At 49.8% G+C, this 12,493-nt stretch overlaps 26 non-coding genes across 26 annotated transcripts; all 26 read left to right on the forward strand.

The window, feature by feature from the left end:
• Positions 1–235: 235 nt before the first annotated feature.
• Positions 236–308, forward strand: TRNAR-ACG (transfer RNA arginine (anticodon ACG)). Its single transcript has one exon. It is a non-coding gene; the product is annotated as a tRNA-Arg (tRNA).
• An 8-nt stretch (positions 309–316) lies between these two features.
• On the forward strand, positions 317–388 carry TRNAH-GUG (transfer RNA histidin (anticodon GUG)). Its single transcript has one exon. It is a non-coding gene; the product is annotated as a tRNA-His (tRNA).
• Positions 389–1,099: 711 nt separating this feature from the next.
• Positions 1,100–1,172, forward strand: TRNAR-ACG (transfer RNA arginine (anticodon ACG)). The gene has a single exon. It is a non-coding gene; the product is annotated as a tRNA-Arg (tRNA).
• An 8-nt stretch (positions 1,173–1,180) lies between these two features.
• TRNAH-GUG (transfer RNA histidin (anticodon GUG)) lies at positions 1,181–1,252 on the forward strand. The gene has a single exon. It is a non-coding gene; the product is annotated as a tRNA-His (tRNA).
• A 703-nt stretch (positions 1,253–1,955) lies between these two features.
• On the forward strand, positions 1,956–2,028 carry TRNAR-ACG (transfer RNA arginine (anticodon ACG)). Its single transcript has one exon. It is a non-coding gene; the product is annotated as a tRNA-Arg (tRNA).
• Positions 2,029–2,036: 8 nt separating this feature from the next.
• Positions 2,037–2,108, forward strand: TRNAH-GUG (transfer RNA histidin (anticodon GUG)). The gene has a single exon. It is a non-coding gene; the product is annotated as a tRNA-His (tRNA).
• A 697-nt stretch (positions 2,109–2,805) lies between these two features.
• Positions 2,806–2,878, forward strand: TRNAR-ACG (transfer RNA arginine (anticodon ACG)). Its single transcript has one exon. It is a non-coding gene; the product is annotated as a tRNA-Arg (tRNA).
• Positions 2,879–2,886: 8 nt separating this feature from the next.
• On the forward strand, positions 2,887–2,958 carry TRNAH-GUG (transfer RNA histidin (anticodon GUG)). Its single transcript has one exon. It is a non-coding gene; the product is annotated as a tRNA-His (tRNA).
• A 707-nt stretch (positions 2,959–3,665) lies between these two features.
• TRNAR-ACG (transfer RNA arginine (anticodon ACG)) lies at positions 3,666–3,738 on the forward strand. The gene has a single exon. It is a non-coding gene; the product is annotated as a tRNA-Arg (tRNA).
• An 8-nt stretch (positions 3,739–3,746) lies between these two features.
• TRNAH-GUG (transfer RNA histidin (anticodon GUG)) lies at positions 3,747–3,818 on the forward strand. The gene has a single exon. It is a non-coding gene; the product is annotated as a tRNA-His (tRNA).
• Positions 3,819–4,517: 699 nt separating this feature from the next.
• TRNAR-ACG (transfer RNA arginine (anticodon ACG)) lies at positions 4,518–4,590 on the forward strand. The gene has a single exon. It is a non-coding gene; the product is annotated as a tRNA-Arg (tRNA).
• A 787-nt stretch (positions 4,591–5,377) lies between these two features.
• TRNAR-ACG (transfer RNA arginine (anticodon ACG)) lies at positions 5,378–5,450 on the forward strand. Its single transcript has one exon. It is a non-coding gene; the product is annotated as a tRNA-Arg (tRNA).
• Positions 5,451–5,458: 8 nt separating this feature from the next.
• TRNAH-GUG (transfer RNA histidin (anticodon GUG)) lies at positions 5,459–5,530 on the forward strand. The gene has a single exon. It is a non-coding gene; the product is annotated as a tRNA-His (tRNA).
• A 1,555-nt stretch (positions 5,531–7,085) lies between these two features.
• On the forward strand, positions 7,086–7,158 carry TRNAR-ACG (transfer RNA arginine (anticodon ACG)). The gene has a single exon. It is a non-coding gene; the product is annotated as a tRNA-Arg (tRNA).
• Positions 7,159–7,166: 8 nt separating this feature from the next.
• On the forward strand, positions 7,167–7,238 carry TRNAH-GUG (transfer RNA histidin (anticodon GUG)). Its single transcript has one exon. It is a non-coding gene; the product is annotated as a tRNA-His (tRNA).
• A 705-nt stretch (positions 7,239–7,943) lies between these two features.
• Positions 7,944–8,016, forward strand: TRNAR-ACG (transfer RNA arginine (anticodon ACG)). The gene has a single exon. It is a non-coding gene; the product is annotated as a tRNA-Arg (tRNA).
• Positions 8,017–8,024: 8 nt separating this feature from the next.
• Positions 8,025–8,096, forward strand: TRNAH-GUG (transfer RNA histidin (anticodon GUG)). Its single transcript has one exon. It is a non-coding gene; the product is annotated as a tRNA-His (tRNA).
• Positions 8,097–8,791: 695 nt separating this feature from the next.
• Positions 8,792–8,864, forward strand: TRNAR-ACG (transfer RNA arginine (anticodon ACG)). The gene has a single exon. It is a non-coding gene; the product is annotated as a tRNA-Arg (tRNA).
• An 8-nt stretch (positions 8,865–8,872) lies between these two features.
• TRNAH-GUG (transfer RNA histidin (anticodon GUG)) lies at positions 8,873–8,944 on the forward strand. Its single transcript has one exon. It is a non-coding gene; the product is annotated as a tRNA-His (tRNA).
• A 697-nt stretch (positions 8,945–9,641) lies between these two features.
• On the forward strand, positions 9,642–9,714 carry TRNAR-ACG (transfer RNA arginine (anticodon ACG)). Its single transcript has one exon. It is a non-coding gene; the product is annotated as a tRNA-Arg (tRNA).
• An 8-nt stretch (positions 9,715–9,722) lies between these two features.
• TRNAH-GUG (transfer RNA histidin (anticodon GUG)) lies at positions 9,723–9,794 on the forward strand. The gene has a single exon. It is a non-coding gene; the product is annotated as a tRNA-His (tRNA).
• A 709-nt stretch (positions 9,795–10,503) lies between these two features.
• Positions 10,504–10,576, forward strand: TRNAR-ACG (transfer RNA arginine (anticodon ACG)). Its single transcript has one exon. It is a non-coding gene; the product is annotated as a tRNA-Arg (tRNA).
• Positions 10,577–10,584: 8 nt separating this feature from the next.
• Positions 10,585–10,656, forward strand: TRNAH-GUG (transfer RNA histidin (anticodon GUG)). Its single transcript has one exon. It is a non-coding gene; the product is annotated as a tRNA-His (tRNA).
• A 727-nt stretch (positions 10,657–11,383) lies between these two features.
• TRNAR-ACG (transfer RNA arginine (anticodon ACG)) lies at positions 11,384–11,456 on the forward strand. Its single transcript has one exon. It is a non-coding gene; the product is annotated as a tRNA-Arg (tRNA).
• An 8-nt stretch (positions 11,457–11,464) lies between these two features.
• On the forward strand, positions 11,465–11,536 carry TRNAH-GUG (transfer RNA histidin (anticodon GUG)). The gene has a single exon. It is a non-coding gene; the product is annotated as a tRNA-His (tRNA).
• Positions 11,537–12,314: 778 nt separating this feature from the next.
• Positions 12,315–12,386, forward strand: TRNAH-GUG (transfer RNA histidin (anticodon GUG)). The gene has a single exon. It is a non-coding gene; the product is annotated as a tRNA-His (tRNA).
• Positions 12,387–12,493: the final 107 nt, after the last annotated feature.

Genomic DNA, 12,493 nt, shown 5'->3' on the forward strand with positions numbered 1-12,493 from the left:
GTGGGCCACATAGAATGAGATTGTAACATTATTAGCCTTTGCCATTTTCACAACTATCGAGCAGCCATAAGCAGTGATGTGACAGCAACTGAGAAGGCCTGAGCACTTTCCTTTCCATTAGAAATTCAGCAGAAAGTTAGCCGTTTATCTCTGGAATGGCTGAGATGGTGTCGATTGGCTTCTGCAGCTAGAATGCCCTTTGTGAAGGCTTAGCAAAGAGTCAGGGCCAGGTGCAGGGCCAGTGGCGCAATGGATAACGCGTCTGACTACGGATCAGAAGATTGTAGGTTCGACTCCTACCTGGCTCGTTGACAATGCCGTGATCGTATAGTGGTTAGTACTCTGCGTTGTGGCCGCAGCAACCCCGGTTCGAATCCGGGTCACGGCATCTTTATGCGCTGGATGAAGTGTAATGTCCACAGTCACGCCCATGCCAGTTCGGACCCCTGAAGGTACACAAGGAGCAGGAAGTCTCTCTCTCTCTCTCTCTCTCTCTCTAAGACCGCTTCTTGCAACCAGCACCAACTCTGTGATATAGGATACCTTGATACTATCCTAGCGTCGGTCGATTACAATGTGGCAGGCCGTAGTCAGATCACTAAAGGATTGGTCAACAGGCCAAGGTGTATCCTGCCATGTCATGCTACACCCGCTGTAACACAAACTTGGGGCCATGCGAACTCTACAACAGTGGCCTTTGAAGGTAACAGCAGAGAGTGAAAAGACTTTCTTTGAAGGCCAGTGGGATGTACATTTTGGACAGCGAGGACCACTGCTTTTCGAGAGGCACGAAAGTAGGCAGCCATCTATGTGGAAGTGAAACAACCGTCCTATAAGGCGGTGGGGTTTCCTTCAACACCACCTGTGGGCCACATAGAATGAGATTGTAACATTATTAGCCTTTGCCATTTTCACAACTATCGAGCAGCCATAAGCAGTGATGTGACAGCAACTGAGAAGGCCTGAGCACTTTCCTTTCCATTAGAAATTCAGCAGAAAGTTAGCCGTTTATCTCTGGAATGGCTGAGATGGTGTCGATTGGCTTCTGCAGCTAGAATGCCCTTTGTGAAGGCTTAGCAAAGAGTCAGGGCCAGGTGCAGGGCCAGTGGCGCAATGGATAACGCGTCTGACTACGGATCAGAAGATTGTAGGTTCGACTCCTACCTGGCTCGTTGACAATGCCGTGATCGTATAGTGGTTAGTACTCTGCGTTGTGGCCGCAGCAACCCCGGTTCGAATCCGGGTCACGGCATCTTTATGCGCTGGATGAAGTGTAATGTCCACAGTCACGCCCATGCCAGTTCGGACCCCTGAAGGTACACAAGGAGCAGGAAGTCTCTCTCTCTCTCTCTCTAAGACCGCTTCTTGCAACCAGCACCAACTCTGTGATATAGGATACCTTGATACTATCCTAGCGTCGGTCGATTACAATGTGGCAGGCCGTAGTCAGATCACTAAAGGATTGGTCAACAGGCCAAGGTGTATCCTGCCATGTCATGCTACACCCGCTGTAACACAAACTTGGGGCCATGCGAACTCTACAACAGTGGCCTTTGAAGGTAACAGCAGAGAGTGAAAAGACTTTCTTTGAAGGCCAGTGGGATGTACATTTTGGACAGCGAGGACCACTGCTTTTCGAGAGGCACGAAAGTAGGCAGCCATCTATGTGGAAGTGAAACAACCGTCCTATAAGGCGGTGGGGTTTCCTTCAACACCACCTGTGGGCCACATAGAATGAGATTGTAACATTATTAGCCTTTGCCATTTTCACAACTATCGAGCAGCCATAAGCAGTGATGTGACAGCAACTGAGAAGGCCTGAGCACTTTCCTTTCCATTAGAAATTCAGCAGAAAGTTAGCCGTTTATCTCTGGAATGGCTGAGATGGTGTCGATTGGCTTCTGCAGCTAGAATGCCCTTTGTGAAGGCTTAGCAAAGAGTCAGGGCCAGGTGCAGGGCCAGTGGCGCAATGGATAACGCGTCTGACTACGGATCAGAAGATTGTAGGTTCGACTCCTACCTGGCTCGTTGACAATGCCGTGATCGTATAGTGGTTAGTACTCTGCGTTGTGGCCGCAGCAACCCCGGTTCGAATCCGGGTCACGGCATCTTTATGCGCTGGATGAAGTGTAATGTCCACAGTCACGCCCATGCCAGTTCGGACCCCTGAAGGTACACAAGGAGCAGGAAGTCTCTCTCTCTCTAAGACCGCTTCTTGCAACCAGCACCAACTCTGTGATATAGGATACCTTGATACTATCCTAGCGTCGGTCGATTACAATGTGGCAGGCCGTAGTCAGATCACTAAAGGATTGGTCAACAGGCCAAGGTGTATCCTGCCATGTCATGCTACACCCGCTGTAACACAAACTTGGGGCCATGCGAACTCTACAACAGTGGCCTTTGAAGGTAACAGCAGAGAGTGAAAAGACTTTCTTTGAAGGCCAGTGGGATGTACATTTTGGACAGCGAGGACCACTGCTTTTCGAGAGGCACGAAAGTAGGCAGCCATCTATGTGGAAGTGAAACAACCGTCCTATAAGGTGGTGGGGTTTCCTTCAACACCACCTGTGGGCCACATAGAATGAGATTGTAACATTATTAGCCTTTGCCATTTTCACAACTATCGAGCAGCCATAAGCAGTGATGTGACAGCAACTGAGAAGGCCTGAGCACTTTCCTTTCCATTAGAAATTCAGCAGAAAGTTAGCCGTTTATCTCTGGAATGGCTGAGATGGTGTCGATTGGCTTCTGCAGCTAGAATGCCCTTTGTGAAGGCTTAGCAAAGAGTCAGGGCCAGGTGCAGGGCCAGTGGCGCAATGGATAACGCGTCTGACTACGGATCAGAAGATTGTAGGTTCGACTCCTACCTGGCTCGTTGACAATGCCGTGATCGTATAGTGGTTAGTACTCTGCGTTGTGGCCGCAGCAACCCCGGTTCGAATCCGGGTCACGGCATCTTTATGCGCTGGATGAAGTGTAATGTCCACAGTCACGCCCATGCCAGTTCGGACCCCTGAAGGTACACAAGGAGCAGGAAGTCTCTCTCTCTCTCTCTCTCTCTAAGACCGCTTCTTGCAACCAGCACCAACTCTGTGATATAGGATACCTTGATACTATCCTAGCGTCGGTCGATTACAATGTGGCAGGCCGTAGTCAGATCACTAAAGGATTGGTCAACAGGCCAAGGTGTATCCTGCCATGTCATGCTACACCCGCTGTAACACAAACTTGGGGCCATGCGAACTCTACAACAGTGGCCTTTGAAGGTAACAGCAGAGAGTGAAAAGACTTTCTTTGAAGGCCAGTGGGATGTACATTTTGGACAGCGAGGACCACTGCTTTTCGAGAGGCACGAAAGTAGGCAGCCATCTATGTGGAAGTGAAACAACCGTCCTATAAGGTGGTGGGGTTTCCTTCAACACCACCTGTGGGCCACATAGAATGAGATTGTAACATTATTAGCCTTTGCCATTTTCACAACTATCGAGCAGCCATAAGCAGTGATGTGACAGCAACTGAGAAGGCCTGAGCACTTTCCTTTCCATTAGAAATTCAGCAGAAAGTTAGCCGTTTATCTCTGGAATGGCTGAGATGGTGTCGATTGGCTTCTGCAGCTAGAATGCCCTTTGTGAAGGCTTAGCAAAGAGTCAGGGCCAGGTGCAGGGCCAGTGGCGCAATGGATAACGCGTCTGACTACGGATCAGAAGATTGTAGGTTCGACTCCTACCTGGCTCGTTGACAATGCCGTGATCGTATAGTGGTTAGTACTCTGCGTTGTGGCCGCAGCAACCCCGGTTCGAATCCGGGTCACGGCATCTTTATGCGCTGGATGAAGTGTAATGTCCACAGTCACGCCCATGCCAGTTCGGACCCCTGAAGGTACACAAGGAGCAGGAAGTCTCTCTCTCTCTCTAAGACCGCTTCTTGCAACCAGCACCAACTCTGTGATATAGGATACCTTGATACTATCCTAGCGTCGGTCGATTACAATGTGGCAGGCCGTAGTCAGATCACTAAAGGATTGGTCAACAGGCCAAGGTGTATCCTGCCATGTCATGCTACACCCGCTGTAACACAAACTTGGGGCCATGCGAACTCTACAACAGTGGCCTTTGAAGGTAACAGCAGAGAGTGAAAAGACTTTCTTTGAAGGCCAGTGGGATGTACATTTTGGACAGCGAGGACCACTGCTTTTCGAGAGGCACGAAAGTAGGCAGCCATCTATGTGGAAGTGAAACAACCGTCCTATAAGGCGGTGGGGTTTCCTTCAACACCACCTGTGGGCCACATAGAATGAGATTGTAACATTATTAGCCTTTGCCATTTTCACAACTATCGAGCAGCCATAAGCAGTGATGTGACAGCAACTGAGAAGGCCTGAGCACTTTCCTTTCCATTAGAAATTCAGCAGAAAGTTAGCCGTTTATCTCTGGAATGGCTGAGATGGTGTCGATTGGCTTCTGCAGCTAGAATGCCCTTTGTGAAGGCTTAGCAAAGAGTCAGGGCCAGGTGCAGGGCCAGTGGCGCAATGGATAACGCGTCTGACTACGGATCAGAAGATTGTAGGTTCGACTCCTACCTGGCTCGTTGACAATGCCGTGATCGTATAGTGGTTAGTATTCTGCGTTGTGGCCGCAGCAACCCTGGTTCGAATCCGGGTCACGGCATCTTTATGTGCTGGATGAAGTGTAATGTCCACAGTCACGCCCATGCCAGTTCGGACCCCTGAAGGTACACAAGGAGCAGGAAGTCTCTCTCTCTCTCTCTCTCTCTAAGACCGCTTCTTGCAACCAGCACCAACTCTGTGATATAGGATACCTTGATACTATCCTAGCGTCGGTCGATTACAATGTGGCAGGCCGTAGTCAGATCACTAAAGGATTGGTCAACAGGCCAAGGTGTATCCTGCCATGTCATGCTACACCCGCTGTAACACAAAGTTGGGGCCATGCGAACTCTACAACAGTGGCCTTTGAAGGTAACAGCAGAGAGTGAAAAGACTTTCTTTGAAGGCCAGTGGGATGTACATTTTGGACAGCGAGGACCACTGCTTTTCGAGAGGCACGAAAGTAGGCAGCCATCTATGTGGAAGTGAAACAACCGTCCTATAAGGCGGTGGGGTTTCCTTCAACACCACCTGTGGGCCACATAGAATGAGATTGTAACATTATTAGCCTTTGCCATTTTCACAACTATCGAGCAGCCATAAGCAGTGATGTGACAGCAACTGAGAAGGCCTGAGCACTTTCCTTTCCATTAGAAATTCAGCAGAAAGTTAGCCGTTTATCTCTGGAATGGCTGAGATGGTGTCGATTGGCTTCTGCAGCTAGAATGCCCTTTGTGAAGGCTTAGCAAAGAGTCAGGGTCAGGTGCAGGGCCAGTGGCGCAATGGATAACGCGTCTGACTACGGATCAGAAGATTGTAGGTTCGACTCCTACCTGGCTCGTTGACAATGCCGTGATCGTATAGTGGTTAGTACTCTGCGTTGTGGCCGCAGCAACCCCGGTTCGAATCCGGGTCACGGCATCTTTATGCGCTGGATGAAGTGTAATGTCCACAGTCACGCCCATGCCAGTTCGGACCCCTGAAGGTACACAAGGAGCAGGAAGTCTCTCTCTCTCTCTAAGACCGCTTCTTGCAACCAGCACCAACTCTGTGATATAGGATACCTTGATACTATCCTAGCGTCGGTCGATTACAATGTGGCAGGCCGTAGTCAGATCACTAAAGGATTGGTCAACAGGCCAAGGTGTATCCTGCCATGTCATGCTACACCCGCTGTAACACAAACTTGGGGCCATGCGAACTCTACAACAGTGGCCTTTGAAGGTAACAGCAGAGAGTGAAAAGACTTTCTTTGAAGGCCAGTGGGATGTACATTTTGGACAGCGAGGACCACTGCTTTTCGAGAGGCACGAAAGTAGGCAGCCATCTATGTGGAAGTGAAACAACCGTCCTATAAGGTGGTGGGGTTTCCTTCAACACCACCTGTGGGCCACATAGAATGAGATTGTAACATTATTAACCTTTGCCATTTTCACAACTATCGAGCAGCCATAAGCAGTGATGTGACAGCAACTGAGAAGGCCTGAGCACTTTCCTTTCCATTAGAAATTCAGCAGAAAGTTAGCCGTTTATCTCTGGAATGGCTGAGATGGTGTCGATTGGCTTCTGCAGCTAGAATGCCCTTTGTGAAGGCTTAGCAAAGAGTCAGGGCCAGGTGCAGGGCCAGTGGCGCAATGGATAACGCGTCTGACTACGGATCAGAAGATTGTAGGTTCGACTCCTACCTGGCTTGTTGACAATGCCGTGATCGTATAGTGGTTAGTACTCTGCGTTGTGGCCGCAGCAACCCTGGTTCGAATCCGGGTCACGGCATCTTTATGCGCTGGATGAAGTGTAATGTCCACAGTCACGCCCATGCCAGTTCGGACCCCTGAAGGTACACAAGGAGCAGGAAGTCTCTCTCTCTCTCTCTCTAAGACCGCTTCTTGCAACCAGCACCAACTCTGTGATATAGGATACCTTGATACTATCCTAGCGTCGGTCGATTACAATGTGGCAGGCCGTAGTCAGATCACTAAAGGATTGGTCAACAGGCCAAGGTGTATCCTGCCATGTCATGCTACACCCGCTGTAACACAAACTTGGGGCCATGCGAACTCTACAACAGTGGCCTTTGAAGGTAACAGCAGAGAGTGAAAAGACTTTCTTTGAAGGCCAGTGGGATGTACATTTTGGACAGCGAGGACCACTGCTTTTCGAGAGGCACGAAAGTAGGCAGCCATCTATGTGGAAGTGAAACAACCGTCCTATAAGGCGGTGGGGTTTCCTTCAACACCACCTGTGGGCCACATAGAATGAGATTGTAACATTATTAGCCTTTGCCATTTTCACAACTATCGAGCAGCCATAAGCAGTGATGTGACAGCAACTGAGAAGGCCTGAGCACTTTCCTTTCCATTAGAAATTCAGCAGAAAGTTAGCCGTTTATCTCTGGAATGGCTGAGATGGTGTCGATTGGCTTCTGCAGCTAGAATGCCCTTTGTGAAGGCTTAGCAAAGAGTCAGGGCCAGGTGCAGGGCCAGTGGCGCAATGGATAACGCGTCTGACTACGGATCAGAAGATTGTAGGTTCGACTCCTACCTGGCTCGTTGACAATGCCGTGATCGTATAGTGGTTAGTACTCTGCGTTGTGGCCGCAGCAACCCCGGTTCGAATCCGGGTCACGGCATCTTTATGCGCTGGATGAAGTGTAATGTCCACAGTCACGCCCATGCCAGTTCGGACCCCTGAAGGTACACAAGGAGCAGGAAGTCTCTCTCTCTCTCTCTCTCTAAGACCGCTTCTTGCAACCAGCACCAACTCTGTGATATAGGATACCTTGATACTATCCTAGCGTCGGTCGATTACAATGTGGCAGGCCGTAGTCAGATCACTAAAGGATTGGTCAACAGGCCAAGGTGTATCCTGCCATGTCATGCTACACCCGCTGTAACACAAACTTGGGGCCATGCGAACTCTACAACAGTGGCCTTTGAAGGTAACAGCAGAGAGTGAAAAGACTTTCTTTGAAGGCCAGTGGGATGTACATTTTGGACAGCGAGGACCACTGCTTTTCGAGAGGCACGAAAGTAGGCAGCCATCTATGTGGAAGTGAAACAACCGTCCTATAAGGCGGTGGGGTTTCCTTCAACACCACCTGTGGGCCACATAGAATGAGATTGTAACATTATTAGCCTTTGCCATTTTCACAACTATCGAGCAGCCATAAGCAGTGATGTGACAGCAACTGAGAAGGCCTGAGCACTTTCCTTTCCATTAGAAATTCAGCAGAAAGTTAGCCGTTTATCTCTGGAATGGCTGAGATGGTGTCGATTGGCTTCTGCAGCTAGAATGCCCTTTGTGAAGGCTTAGCAAAGAGTCAGGGCCAGGTGCAGGGCCAGTGGCGCAATGGATAACGCGTCTGACTACGGATCAGAAGATTGTAGGTTCGACTCCTACCTGGCTCGTTGACAATGCCGTGATCGTATAGTGGTTAGTACTCTGCGTTGTGGCCGCAGCAACCCCGGTTCGAATCCGGGTCACGGCATCTTTATGCGCTGGATGAAGTGTAATGTCCACAGTCACGCCCATGCCAGTTCGGACCCCTGAAGGTACACAAGGAGCAGGAAGTCTCTCTCTCTAAGACCGCTTCTTGCAACCAGCACCAACTCTGTGATATAGGATACCTTGATACTATCCTAGCGTCGGTCGATTACAATGTGGCAGGCCGTAGTCAGATCACTAAAGGATTGGTCAACAGGCCAAGGTGTATCCTGCCATGTCATGCTACACCCGCTGTAACACAAACTTGGGGCCATGCGAACTCTACAACAGTGGCCTTTGAAGGTAACAGCAGAGAGTGAAAAGACTTTCTTTGAAGGCCAGTGGGATGTACATTTTGGACAGCGAGGACCACTGCTTTTCGAGAGGCACGAAAGTAGGCAGCCATCTATGTGGAAGTGAAACAACCGTCCTATAAGGCGGTGGGGTTTCCTTCAACACCACCTGTGGGCCACATAGAATGAGATTGTAACATTATTAGCCTTTGCCATTTTCACAACTATCGAGCAGCCATAAGCAGTGATGTGACAGCAACTGAGAAGGCCTGAGCACTTTCCTTTCCATTAGAAATTCAGCAGAAAGTTAGCCGTTTATCTCTGGAATGGCTGAGATGGTGTCGATTGGCTTCTGCAGCTAGAATGCCCTTTGTGAAGGCTTAGCAAAGAGTCAGGGCCAGGTGCAGGGCCAGTGGCGCAATGGATAACGCGTCTGACTACGGATCAGAAGATTGTAGGTTCGACTCCTACCTGGCTCGTTGACAATGCCGTGATCGTATAGTGGTTAGTACTCTGCGTTGTGGCCGCAGCAACCCCGGTTCGAATCCGGGTCACGGCATCTTTATGCGCTGGATGAAGTGTAATGTCCACAGTCACGCCCATGCCAGTTCGGACCCCTGAAGGTACACAAGGAGCAGGAAGTCTCTCTCTCTCTAAGACCGCTTCTTGCAACCAGCACCAACTCTGTGATATAGGATACCTTGATACTATCCTAGCGTCGGTCGATTACAATGTGGCAGGCCGTAGTCAGATCACTAAAGGATTGGTCAACAGGCCAAGGTGTATCCTGCCATGTCATGCTACACCCGCTGTAACACAAACTTGGGGCCATGCGAACTCTACAACAGTGGCCTTTGAAGGTAACAGCAGAGAGTGAAAAGACTTTCTTTGAAGGCCAGTGGGATGTACATTTTGGACAGCGAGGACCACTGCTTTTCGAGAGGCACGAAAGTAGGCAGCCATCTATGTGGAAGTGAAACAACCGTCCTATAAGGTGGTGGGGTTTCCTTCAACACCACCTGTGGGCCACATAGAATGAGATTGTAACATTATTAGCCTTTGCCATTTTCACAACTATCGAGCAGCCATAAGCAGTGATGTGACAGCAACTGAGAAGGCCTGAGCACTTTCCTTTCCATTAGAAATTCAGCAGAAAGTTAGCCGTTTATCTCTGGAATGGCTGAGATGGTGTCGATTGGCTTCTGCAGCTAGAATGCCCTTTGTGAAGGCTTAGCAAAGAGTCAGGGCCAGGTGCAGGGCCAGTGGCGCAATGGATAACGCGTCTGACTACGGATCAGAAGATTGTAGGTTCGACTCCTACCTGGCTCGTTGACAATGCCGTGATCGTATAGTGGTTAGTACTCTGCGTTGTGGCCGCAGCAACCCCGGTTCGAATCCGGGTCACGGCATCTTTATGCGCTGGATGAAGTGTAATGTCCACAGTCACGCCCATGCCAGTTCGGACCCCTGAAGGTACACAAGGAGCAGGAAGTCTCTCTCTCTCTCTCTCTCTCTCTAAGACCGCTTCTTGCAACCAGCACCAACTCTGTGATATAGGATACCTTGATACTATCCTAGCGTCGGTCGATTACAATGTGGCAGGCCGTAGTCAGATCACTAAAGGATTGGTCAACAGGCCAAGGTGTATCCTGCCATGTCATGCTACACCCGCTGTAACACAAACTTGGGGCCATGCGAACTCTACAACAGTGGCCTTTGAAGGTAACAGCAGAGAGTGAAAAGACTTTCTTTGAAGGCCAGTGGGATGTACATTTTGGACAGCGAGGACCACTGCTTTTCGAGAGGCACGAAAGTAGGCAGCCATCTATGTGGAAGTGAAACAACCGTCCTATAAGGCGGTGGGGTTTCCTTCAACACCACCTGTGGGCCACATAGAATGAGATTGTAACATTATTAGCCTTTGCCATTTTCACAACTATCGAGCAGCCATAAGCAGTGATGTGACAGCAACTGAGAAGGCCTGAGCACTTTCCTTTCCATTAGAAATTCAGCAGAAAGTTAGCCGTTTATCTCTGGAATGGCTGAGATGGTGTCGATTGGCTTCTGCAGCTAGAATGCCCTTTGTGAAGGCTTAGCAAAGAGTCAGGGCCAGGTGCAGGGCCAGTGGCGCAATGGATAACGCGTCTGACTACGGATCAGAAGATTGTAGGTTCGACTCCTACCTGGCTCGTTGACAATGCCGTGATCGTATAGTGGTTAGTACTCTGCGTTGTGGCCGCAGCAACCCCGGTTCGAATCCGGGTCACGGCATCTTTATGCGCTGGATGAAGTGTAATGTCCACAGTCACGCCCATGCCAGTTCGGACCCCTGAAGGTACACAAGGAGCAGGAAGTCTCTCTCTCTCTCTCTCTCTCTCTCTCTCTCTCTCTCTCTCTAAGACCGCTTCTTGCAACCAGCACCAACTCTGTGATATAGGATACCTTGATACTATCCTAGCGTCGGTCGATTACAATGTGGCAGGCCGTAGTCAGATCACTAAAGGATTGGTCAACAGGCCAAGGTGTATCCTGCCATGTCATGCTACACCCGCTGTAACACAAACTTGGGGCCATGCGAACTCTACAACAGTGGCCTTTGAAGGTAACAGCAGAGAGTGAAAAGACTTTCTTTGAAGGCCAGTGGGATGTACATTTTGGACAGCGAGGACCACTGCTTTTCGAGAGGCACGAAAGTAGGCAGCCATCTATGTGGAAGTGAAACAACCGTCCTATAAGGCGGTGGGGTTTCCTTCAACACCACCTGTGGGCCACATAGAATGAGATTGTAACATTATTAGCCTTTGCCATTTTCACAACTATCGAGCAGCCATAAGCAGTGATGTGACAGCAACTGAGAAGGCCTGAGCACTTTCCTTTCCATTAGAAATTCAGCAGAAAGTTAGCCGTTTATCTCTGGAATGGCTGAGATGGTGTCGATTGGCTTCTGCAGCTAGAATGCCCTTTGTGAAGGCTTAGCAAAGAGTCAGGGCCAGGTGCAGGGCCAGTGGCGCAATGGATAACGCGTCTGACTACGGATCAGAAGATTGTAGGTTCGACTCCTACCTGGCTCGTTGACAATGCCGTGATCGTATAGTGGTTAGTACTCTGCGTTGTGGCCGCAGCAACCCCGGTTCGAATCCGGGTCACGGCATCTTTATGCGCTGGATGAAGTGTAATGTCCACAGTCACGCCCATGCCAGTTCGGACCCCTGAAGGTACACAAGGAGCAGGAAGTCTCTCTCTCTCTAAGACCGCTTCTTGCAACCAGCACCAACTCTGTGATATAGGATACCTTGATACTATCCTAGCGTCGGTCGATTACAATGTGGCAGGCCGTAGTCAGATCACTAAAGGATTGGTCAACAGGCCAAGGTGTATCCTGCCATGTCATGCTACACCCGCTGTAACACAAACTTGGGGCCATGCGAACTCTACAACAGTGGCCTTTGAAGGTAACAGCAGAGAGTGAAAAGACTTTCTTTGAAGGCCAGTGGGATGTACATTTTGGACAGCGAGGACCACTGCTTTTCGAGAGGCACGAAAGTAGGCAGCCATCTATGTGGAAGTGAAACAACCGTCCTATAAGGCGGTGGGGTTTCCTTCAACACCACCTGTGGGCCACATAGAATGAGATTGTAACATTATTAGCCTTTGCCATTTTCACAACTATCGAGCAGCCATAAGCAGTGATGTGACAGCAACTGAGAAGGCCTGAGCACTTTCCTTTCCATTAGAAATTCAGCAGAAAGTTAGCCGTTTATCTCTGGAATGGCTGAGATGGTGTCGATTGGCTTCTGCAGCTAGAATGCCCTTTGTGAAGGCTTAGCAAAGAGTCAGGGCCAGGTGCAGGGCCAGTGGCGCAATGGATAACGCGTCTGACTACGGATCAGAAGATTGTAGGTACGACTCCTACCTGGCTCGTTGACAATGCCGTGATCGTATAGTGGTTAGTACTCTGCGTTGTGGCCGCAGCAACCCCGGTTCGAATCCGGGTCACGGCATCTTTATGCGCTGGATGAAGTGTAATGTCCACAGTCACGCCCATGCCAGTTCGGACCCCTGAAGGTACACAAGGAGCAGGAAGTCTCTCTCTCTCTCTCTCTCTAAG

This window comes from Lithobates pipiens, unplaced genomic scaffold (assembly GCF_037356315.1).
Source record: "Lithobates pipiens isolate NorthernLeopardFrog02 unplaced genomic scaffold, aLitPip1_a1.2 Scaffold_8, whole genome shotgun sequence".
NCBI lineage: Eukaryota > Metazoa > Chordata > Amphibia > Anura > Ranidae > Lithobates > Lithobates pipiens.